This window comes from Mobula hypostoma, chromosome 9 (assembly GCF_963921235.1).
Source record: "Mobula hypostoma chromosome 9, sMobHyp1.1, whole genome shotgun sequence".
NCBI lineage: Eukaryota > Metazoa > Chordata > Chondrichthyes > Myliobatiformes > Myliobatidae > Mobula > Mobula hypostoma.
The window spans coordinates 27,791,519-27,800,307 of record NC_086105.1 but is presented as its reverse complement, the minus strand read 5'-3'; the positions used below and the strand labels follow the sequence as shown (position 1 = coordinate 27,800,307).

Sequence of the window (8,789 nt, the reverse complement as noted above, 5' to 3'; positions counted from 1 at the left end):
AATGAGTTTGAGGATTTATAGCATAGCGATTTGAAAAATGTTTGAAATAATTAGGTTCAAAAGACATAAAATCAAGTACCTCTTCGTCAATAAATGTACATAGAGTTAATACTTTTAAACATGCTCTTGTGGGGGAGGGATGAAAAGAACTATAGAAAAGACTTGCATGCCATTTTTCCAAGAAAACAAACCCATGCCTGAGGTATTTCTGACTGTGTTGTAACCCCTAAAGACTTAATCACATACAGTATCACCACTGCCAGCGGCAGCTGCTGCACCGGCACCACGTTAGATTAAATTCCAGGCACACGGCACAAGCCGAAGGGATGGCGAGCCGGCTGAGGCGCGGTTCTGTCTCCGGGGTCGAGTGTCAGCCGGAAGTGCCCCCCCTCCCCGCCCGGTGTGTTGTTGCCGGGAGAGCGCGGGAGGGGCGGCGGCGCTCGATTGGAGAACTGAGCCCGGCGGCCCGGCCCGACCAGCGCCGGCACCGGGCGCCTGCTGACCGAAGCCGCCAGCGATCGCGACGCGGGCGCTTTTACGGGAGGAAGGTTGGCCAATAGCGCTTCCGCAGAACGAAAAAAAAACCAAGAGTCATTTTGTTGCGAGTCCTGACGGTGTTCACGCGTTCGCGGCTTGAAGGGAAAGGTAGGCGGGTTGACACTCTTTCCAGACGTGACAGAACCACGTTCAACCTGGGGGTTTACCTATTGGGAACTAATACCCAGTTCATTGCTTTCTTCCTGGTGCATTGCGTCGGTTGGTTGTTAAAGAAGAATCTCACTGGTGCTGTGGAAGCAGTTCTGGATTAATTTGTTTCAGAGCTGCGAGATGTGGGGCAGGGAGAAATTTGATGTTGGTTAACGGTTTGTGCTTTGCTGCATTGTTGAACTTCCATTCTGCATGTGCGAGGGTTGCTGCTAGAAGAAAAGTGGATGGTTTTGAGCTTGGGAAACGTTTGCAGCTCGCAAATTCTGATTTCCTAATGTTCCCTGGAGATAATCCATTTTGTATTTCGACAACCTACTTCGGTCCTTATCGTTCCCTCTGTCGTCAGATATCTTTTGTTTTTACGTCCTGGGTGATGTAATGTTTTGGAAAGACAAAACAATTGCTTGTGACCCCTGTTAGTTTATCTCCGATTTCAACACCTCTCAGGCCACTGTCTGAACTAGGCAGACTGCAGTTTCGGCCTGAGATCATTTGATTCCCATCTGACCCTGCATTCTCATCATCAGCAAGTCTTCCCACTTCCAGATTTTAGTATCATATACTTCGGTTGAATTACTGATAAGTTCTTCTTGTCATTTGAAGAATAAATTATTCCAATATTCTCAGACTAACACTATAAACATGGGCTCATTCAAAATTCCACTACACTGGCGCTACTGTTTGGTATGGCTGTTGTTCTGACCTCACTGGTTTACTTAGAAATTTAAATTCTCGTCTTTACTGCTCCCTTTCGTCACAGCCGCCCCCTGTGAGATCCATCGTTGAACGGCACAGCTGGCAGAACCGCTGCTTTCACAGCTCCAAAGTTCAAAGTAAAATGTATTATCGGAGTACCTACTTGGCACCACGTACAATCCTGAGATTCTTTTTCTGCGGGTATAGAACAGTAACTGTAAACATCCGGAACTATAAACTGTAAACAAACTCTGCAAATGCAGGTATAAATAAACAGCAATAGAAATAACAATGTAACAGAATCCTTCAATGAGTGTAGTTATCCCCTTTTGCTCAGGAACCTGATGGTTGAGGGGTAGTAACTGTTCTTGAACCTGGTGGTGTGAGTCCTGAGGCTCTTGTACCTTCTACCTGATGGCAGCAGTGAAATGAGCATGGCTTGGATAGTGAGGATCTTTGATAATGGATGCTGCTTTTCTACCCCAACGTTTCATTTAGATGCATTCAATGGTTGGGAGGGCTTTACCTGTGATGTACTGAGCCGAATCCACTACCTTTCATAGGGTTTTCCACTCATGGCATTGGTGATTGCATACCAGGCTGTAATGTAGCCAGTCAGCACACTTCCCACCACACATCTAGACAAGTTTGCCAAGGTTTTTGATATATGCCAAATTACCACAGGCTCCTGAGGAACTGGAGGCACTGTCATGCTTTCTTTGCAATAATATTTTTAATCTGGTTCCAGGACAGGTCCTCTGAGATAGCAAGCGCTCAGGAATTTAAAGTTACTGACTTCTGATCCGCCGATGAATACTGGCTTATGAACCTCTGGTTTCCCTCTCCTGAAGTCTACAATCCGTTCCTTGGTCTTATTGACAGTGAGTGAGAGGTTGTTGTTATTACACCACTCAGCCAAGTTTTCAGTTTCCCTCCTGTGTGCTGATTCCTGACCACCTTTGATATGGCCCACAACAGTGGTGTCATCAGCAAGCTTTTATGTGGTGTTGGAGCTGTACTTAGCCACACAGTCATAGGTATAAAACAAGTAGAGCAGGGGTCTAAGCACACATCCCTGCAGTGCTCCTGTGCTGATGCAGATTGTGTGGGAGATGTTTTTGCCAATCCGAACTGACTGGCATCTGCAAGGGAGGAAATCCAGGAATCAGTTGCACAAGGGGGTATTGAGGACTGATTTACTGATTAGAGGGGATGATGGTGTCAAATGCTGGGCTGAAATCGACCTGGGTTTATTCCTGACCTCTGGTGCTGTGTGGAGATTGCATACTTTCTTTGTGAGGACCTCCTCTGAGTGCTCCCTAGTCCCTAAATGTTTGAAATGGCCACTGAAAATTGCCCCTTATGCAGAGGTGAATGGTGGAATCTGAGGAAAATAAATGGGTTAAGTGTAAACTGATGCTTGATACTCAGTGTAAACTTACTTACTGTAAACACAAGACAATCTGCAGTTGCTGGAGGAACTCAGCAGGCCAGGTAGCATCTATGGAGAGGAATAAAGAGCCAATATTTCAGGGAAAACCCCTTCATCAGGATGTTACAGTGTTGTGTCTCTGACATTGGCAGCTATGCTTCATGCTCTCAAATTGAGCCCCCATTATTCAGTAGCCGACTTTATGAAGTTGTTACTGGAACGTGCCTTGTTGACAAGGCTTTTGCTTCCTCGCTGTTAGGTTTTGTGTCCATCAAGCATTTTGTGATATTTACTCTGCTGAAGGAACTACAATATGTTGTAGTTATTGTAGAGGGCACATTGCATAATTTAGTGACAGAATATCTTGTGTTCATCTGGTAGGCAAGCAAACATTTGTTCGTCAGCCTTTTTTGTGTCTGGGACAAAGATAGATCCTGGCACATCCTTTCTACCACTGACCTCTCGGTGTGGTCTGCTGTATGCTCTACCAACTTCCCCATCCTAAGTCCACACTGTCCCATCAGAAAATAGTTTCCCCTGTCCCTACACCCTTGCCTCACTACTGCATGGAAGTGTTGGATGCATATTTACTGGAGGGAAGCTCAACCATGTGATCACTTGATTTAGAGGTGATGTGTATTACAGACTGATATTTTATGTTACCTGTACTCGCCTTCCGGTATAAAAGATGTCATTTATTTGAGGGTGGTCAGTGTGAGTCTTTTGGACTCAATGACAATACTTGTTTGTCTGTTCTACATGCCTTGCATTCTTGTGTCAAGTTTTGCCACCAGTTACTGTTGTGGTTAGAGAGGGAAATTTGCCCTTTGACAGAGAAATTGAACATCAAATCTTCACTGTCCTTTCAGTAGTTGTGATCTTTCTATGTTTATAGAGAAGACCACAAGGTAACATTAAGCTTTTGTGAAATTTCACAACAAACAAATGTAGAGCAGTACCTAATATATTGAATTTGATTGATAAAGACAGTCTTTGAACGATAGTACAAAATAGTGACCACTCTACATTTTCCAACAGGAATAGGGGTGTGTGTGTGTGTTAGCTGAAATTTCCTCCTAACCAAATAGCTGGGATTTTGTCAGCAGCAAATTGCCTGCACCTGTTACAGGCCTAAGGTCGTAATTCCCACTTCAGACCTGTAACAGGTGCAGGAAATTCCCACTTAATTTTCCTGCATCCCCAGTGAAAGAATCTGGCAACAACTCCAATGGTAAGTCCTTTGCCATGATCTATGTGTAAATCGTATCGCATGGAGGTGAGAACAAGCCCAACCTATGAAACTACTGAAAAGAAATTTAGCAAACAGTTAGGCCACTTACCTTGGTTTAACCAGCTGTCAAAGCGCCATTCCAAGTTATTCTGATCAGTAAGTTCTCATTTATAACAATTCATGAAAGAAACATTTAAATATCTGCAACAGTAAAGGAAGATCAAAAATTACTAACCCTTCTCTGGTTCCTGGCAGCCTTCCTAATTGAATTCAGTACAGCAGGTCTACATGAATCGTGGCAGGGCTTTGTCACACTGAGCTTAGGGCCCAGATGTGCTCTGAATGTGGTGTTCAACCTTAAGGCAGTCTTGGCTGATACTTTTAGCTCCACCTCATACACTTGAGTGGATTGACTCTGAATAAATATATTTGCAGAGAAATGTTTTTTTTTCTCCTTTGCTCAATTTTAAAGTCTATAGTTTTAAAATTAAACTTGCTTTAGGAAATATTCTTATTACTACAGTAGTTTTAAATATTTGAATTATTTGTACTGCGACGAAGGTGCTCTCAAGATTGTAGAGAATGATACCATTAAGAAAGTCTTGGACTACAAGTACCTCGGGTCAAGAATGATGAGTTATGAGAAGGACATAAAGATACGGAAGGCGCTGGCGTGGAGGGCTGTGAACGACATGAAGGAAATCTGGAAGTCAAACTGATCAGAGGGCTTAAAAAGAGGATTTTCATAGTAGTCATAGTGTCCATTCTCATATATGGATGTGAGATGTGGACACTCACCAAGACTATGCGAAAGTCTCTAGATGGTTGCTATACACGAATGCTCCGGATGACTCTTGATGTGAGTTGGTAACAGCACATGACGAAAGTTGAGCTCTATAACAACCTACCGATGCTCACCACCAAATCAAGGCGAGAAGACTGCAACTAGTGGAGCACCGTCTACACCACCCCGAGCTACCTGCCAGCCTGGTCATCATATGGGAGCCCAAGCACAGAAGGATGAACCCTGGGCGCCCTCCCAGGACTATGGTCAACACGCTCCTAGAAGACAGTGGCACGGCTAATGTAGATGACTGAACACACTGATGAGGGAGAGGGAGAAGTGGAGAGTCCGTCATCGTGCCCGACGCTGGCCCCCTAGGCCTGAGTCGACGTAGTAGTACCTATTGTTAAATGCCACTGATTATTGGGGATGTTTACAATGGTAATGAAGGGAGGGAACATTAATGGTTATGAAGGTCTTTGACAAAAGACCTTCAGTGCAGCTGGTAATCAGATTTCAGGTTCCTGAAGAAGGGTCTCGGCCCAAAACGTCGACTGCTTATTCTTTTCCATAGATGCTGCCTGACCTGCTGAGTTCCTCCAGCATTTTGTGTTTTGTTTTCGATTTCTGTGGTGCAAAGGGATTTAGGAGACCTTGTGTAGGATTCTCTGAAGGTTAATTTGCAGGTTGAGTCTGCGCTGAGGAAGGCAAATGCAATGTTGGCATTCATTTCAAGAGGACCAGGATATAAAAGCAAGGATATACAGTAATGTTGAGACTTTATAAAGCACTGGTGAGGCCTTATTTGGAGTATTGTGAGCAGTTTGGGGGCCCCTTATCTTAGAAAGGATGTGCTGAAACTGGAAAGAGTTCAAAGGAGGTTTGTGAAAATGATTCAAGGGTTGAATGGTTTGTCATATGAAGAGCATTTGATGGCTCTGGGACTGTATTCACTGGAATTCAGAAAAATGAGGGATGGCTTAATTGAAATCTATCAATTGGTGAAAGGCCTTGATAGAGTGGATGTGGAAAGGATGTTTCCTATGGTGGGAGTGTCTAAGACCTCAGGACATGGGCTCAGGATAGAGGGGTGTCCTTTTAGAGCAGATATGAGGAGGGGCTTCTTTAGCCAGAGAGTAGTGACATCTGTGGAATTCATTGCCACAGACAGCTGTGGAGGCCAAGTCTTTATGTGTATTTAAGGCATGGTCTGGGCATGAAGGGATGGGGGGAGGGGGGAAAGGCAGGAGATTGGGGCTGAGAGGAAAAATAGATCTGCCATGATGAAATGGCAGAGCGGATTTGATGGGACAAATGGCCTAATTCTGCTCCTATATCCTGTGGTCTTGTAAGGTATTTATGGACACAGAAATAATGGTGGGAAGAAGGAAGGTGGCATAATCCAGCCCAAAAAAAGACAGATTGGCAATAGACATTATGGTGTGGTTTGTAAGCTGTTCATTTTGAAGCAGTCATCTTTTTAGTTGCACTTTTTTTTCAAAGCAGCAAATCAATGTAATTAACAGAATTAATGTAGAAGCTATTGAAATGTTAGTGCTGAATGACACAATAATTCTGAATCATTTGCCGGAAATATTTGAATAGAATAGTTACTGAAGTTTTTTTTTGAAATGCAGGATGAAACCCATCAGGAAGAATTTCTTTCATTTGCAGTGTTGTATTATGAAATATGACACACTTCACAGCAAATTAGTATTGTAGCAAAGCAGATTTCTATTATGTCACGTATATTAGTAGAGTCTAGGGCAAACTTGAAATAGTTGATGAGGTGCAAGAACTGTAGGGCATTTATCCCAAGTTGTGGATACTTGAACTGTAGCACAATGTTAATGAGATCTTCAGTTCTCATTTTAATCTATGTAATTAAATAAAGTCTCTGACTTAATGATACCGGATAATGATTGACACAATAATAGCTGGTGGCTTTGGTTTGGTAAATCATTATCTTTGGTTGGGTTTGATTTGGATTTTAAATTGCCAATAAGTTTATTTCCCTGCTCACACTAAGCTCCAGGGTAATCCGTTGCTTGTTATTTTATTACATTTTATTTATATCATTAAATCAGTGAGATTATGTTTATTGTAATTTTCTTTCTAGCTTTTTATCACCAGTGATGCAAATAAGCTTTCTACGCAAAAATGTAACCTAATCTGACGTCTTCAACATTTTTCATTATCTCTAGAAAAATTGCTATTCAGTTGGTCAAAGAAGAATCATCCCTTAGTAATCAACATTGAGGGACACTTTTTTTGTCATTCTTTATCCTTTTATACATTCATGTGTGTTCACTCATTTATAATCTTTGCTGTTTTATTTTGCAACACACATCAAAGTTGCTGGTGAACGCAGCAGGCCAGGCAGCATCCCTAGGAAGAGGTACAGTTGACGTTTCAGGCCGAGACCCTTCATCCTGACGAAAGGTCTCGGCCCGAAACGTCGACTGTACCTCTTCCTAGAGATGCTGCCTGGCCTGATGTGTGTTGCTTGAATTTCCAGTATCTGCAGAATTCCTCTTGTTTGTGTTTTATTTTGCAACTGATTTTAATCTAACACTGTCGTTGCTAGGCATATTCCTTTCTCATTTTTAAACACCAGTATGTTTGCTGCCACTGTTAAATTCTTTGGTGTAATCCTGTTTCCATAAGTTTTGAAAAGATTTTGCACAGTGGATAGAGGGGAACAAATGGATGTTATTTACTTGGGTTTGATAGGGTGCCGCATAAAAGACATCCATAAGATAAGGATACATAGAGTTGGTTGTGATGTATTAGCATGGATAGAGGAATGGTTAACCAATAGAAAGCAGAGATTTGGGATACATGGGTGTTTCTCTGGTTGACAATCAGTGGTGAGTGGTGTGCTGGGCCCGCAACTGTTCACAATATACATTAATGATCTGGAAGAGGGAACTGATTGTAGTGTATCCAAGTTTGCTGTTCATACTAAATTGAATGGAAAACCAAATTGTGCAGAAGATAGGGAAAGTCAGCAGAGAGACATAGATAGGTCAAGTGAATGGGCAAGGGTCTGGCAGGTGGAGTGCAATGTTGATAAATGCGAGGTCATCCATTTTGGAAGGAAAAATGGGAAATCAGATTATTTAAATGGTAATTGTCTCTGCAGTGGTAAGTGAATGTGATTCAAAAGCTATTGGGCTTTCACTTCCATCATGTCTTGGACATGTCTTTACCTATAACATAAGGTGAGGCATCACAGGCAAGCCTCACTGGACGATGTGTATCATAATGTATGAGTACAGTGTCTGACATCACCTTTTCCTTTTCTTTTGGAAAGCCACCTCACACTGTTTTGTCCATTGCCATTTCTTCCTGATCTGTAGTAATGAGTTCAAGGGGTGGAGCACAGAACCCAGGTTCTGACAAATCCTAAACAAAACTGCAATTGTGGCACATCCTTTGGCTTGGGGCATTTACCACTGGTTGAATTTTCTCAGCACACTTCTGTAATCCTTGTACATCAATGGTCTGACCACAGTAGTGACGCTTGACTTAAAGAATTCACTGGTGTTGCATCATACTCTGAGCCCATAATCTTATATTTTAACACTGTTGAGATTTTGGAGATATTCTTTATCATCTTCACTGGTAACACTGAGTGCCTGGACTGCCTTGCAGCTTTGTGCCCGAGTGTAGCTGCAGATACCATCCAAAAAGTAAGCCTATTATAGTGGTAAAGCCCTTTGTGAATGTTCATTGTGAGGAACAATTTAGACTCTTCTTCCATCTCCATTTATAGGTGGGCCTCAGCTAAGTCCACTTTGCTGAGGTCTTTTCCTCCAGAAAGGCTTGCAAAGATATTGATCTACTTTCAATACTGGGTTGATAGTGACCTTAAAATCACCACAGATCCTGACAGATCCATCCTTCTTGGCTAAGGAGGGCCACTGATGTTGCTC

General features: G+C 42.7%; 1 protein-coding gene across 2 annotated transcripts in view; it reads left to right on the top strand.

Moving 5' to 3' along the window:
* Positions 1 to 381: 381 nt before the first annotated feature.
* borcs5 (BLOC-1 related complex subunit 5) overlaps positions 382 to 8,789 on the top strand; it is a 78,355-nt gene continuing 69,947 nt past the window's right edge. For both annotated transcript variants that reach the window (XM_063057937.1, XM_063057936.1), the window contains exon 1: positions 382 to 645. The gene's annotated coding sequence lies outside the window, so the exon portion shown is untranslated. The remainder of the gene's footprint in view (positions 646 to 8,789) is intronic.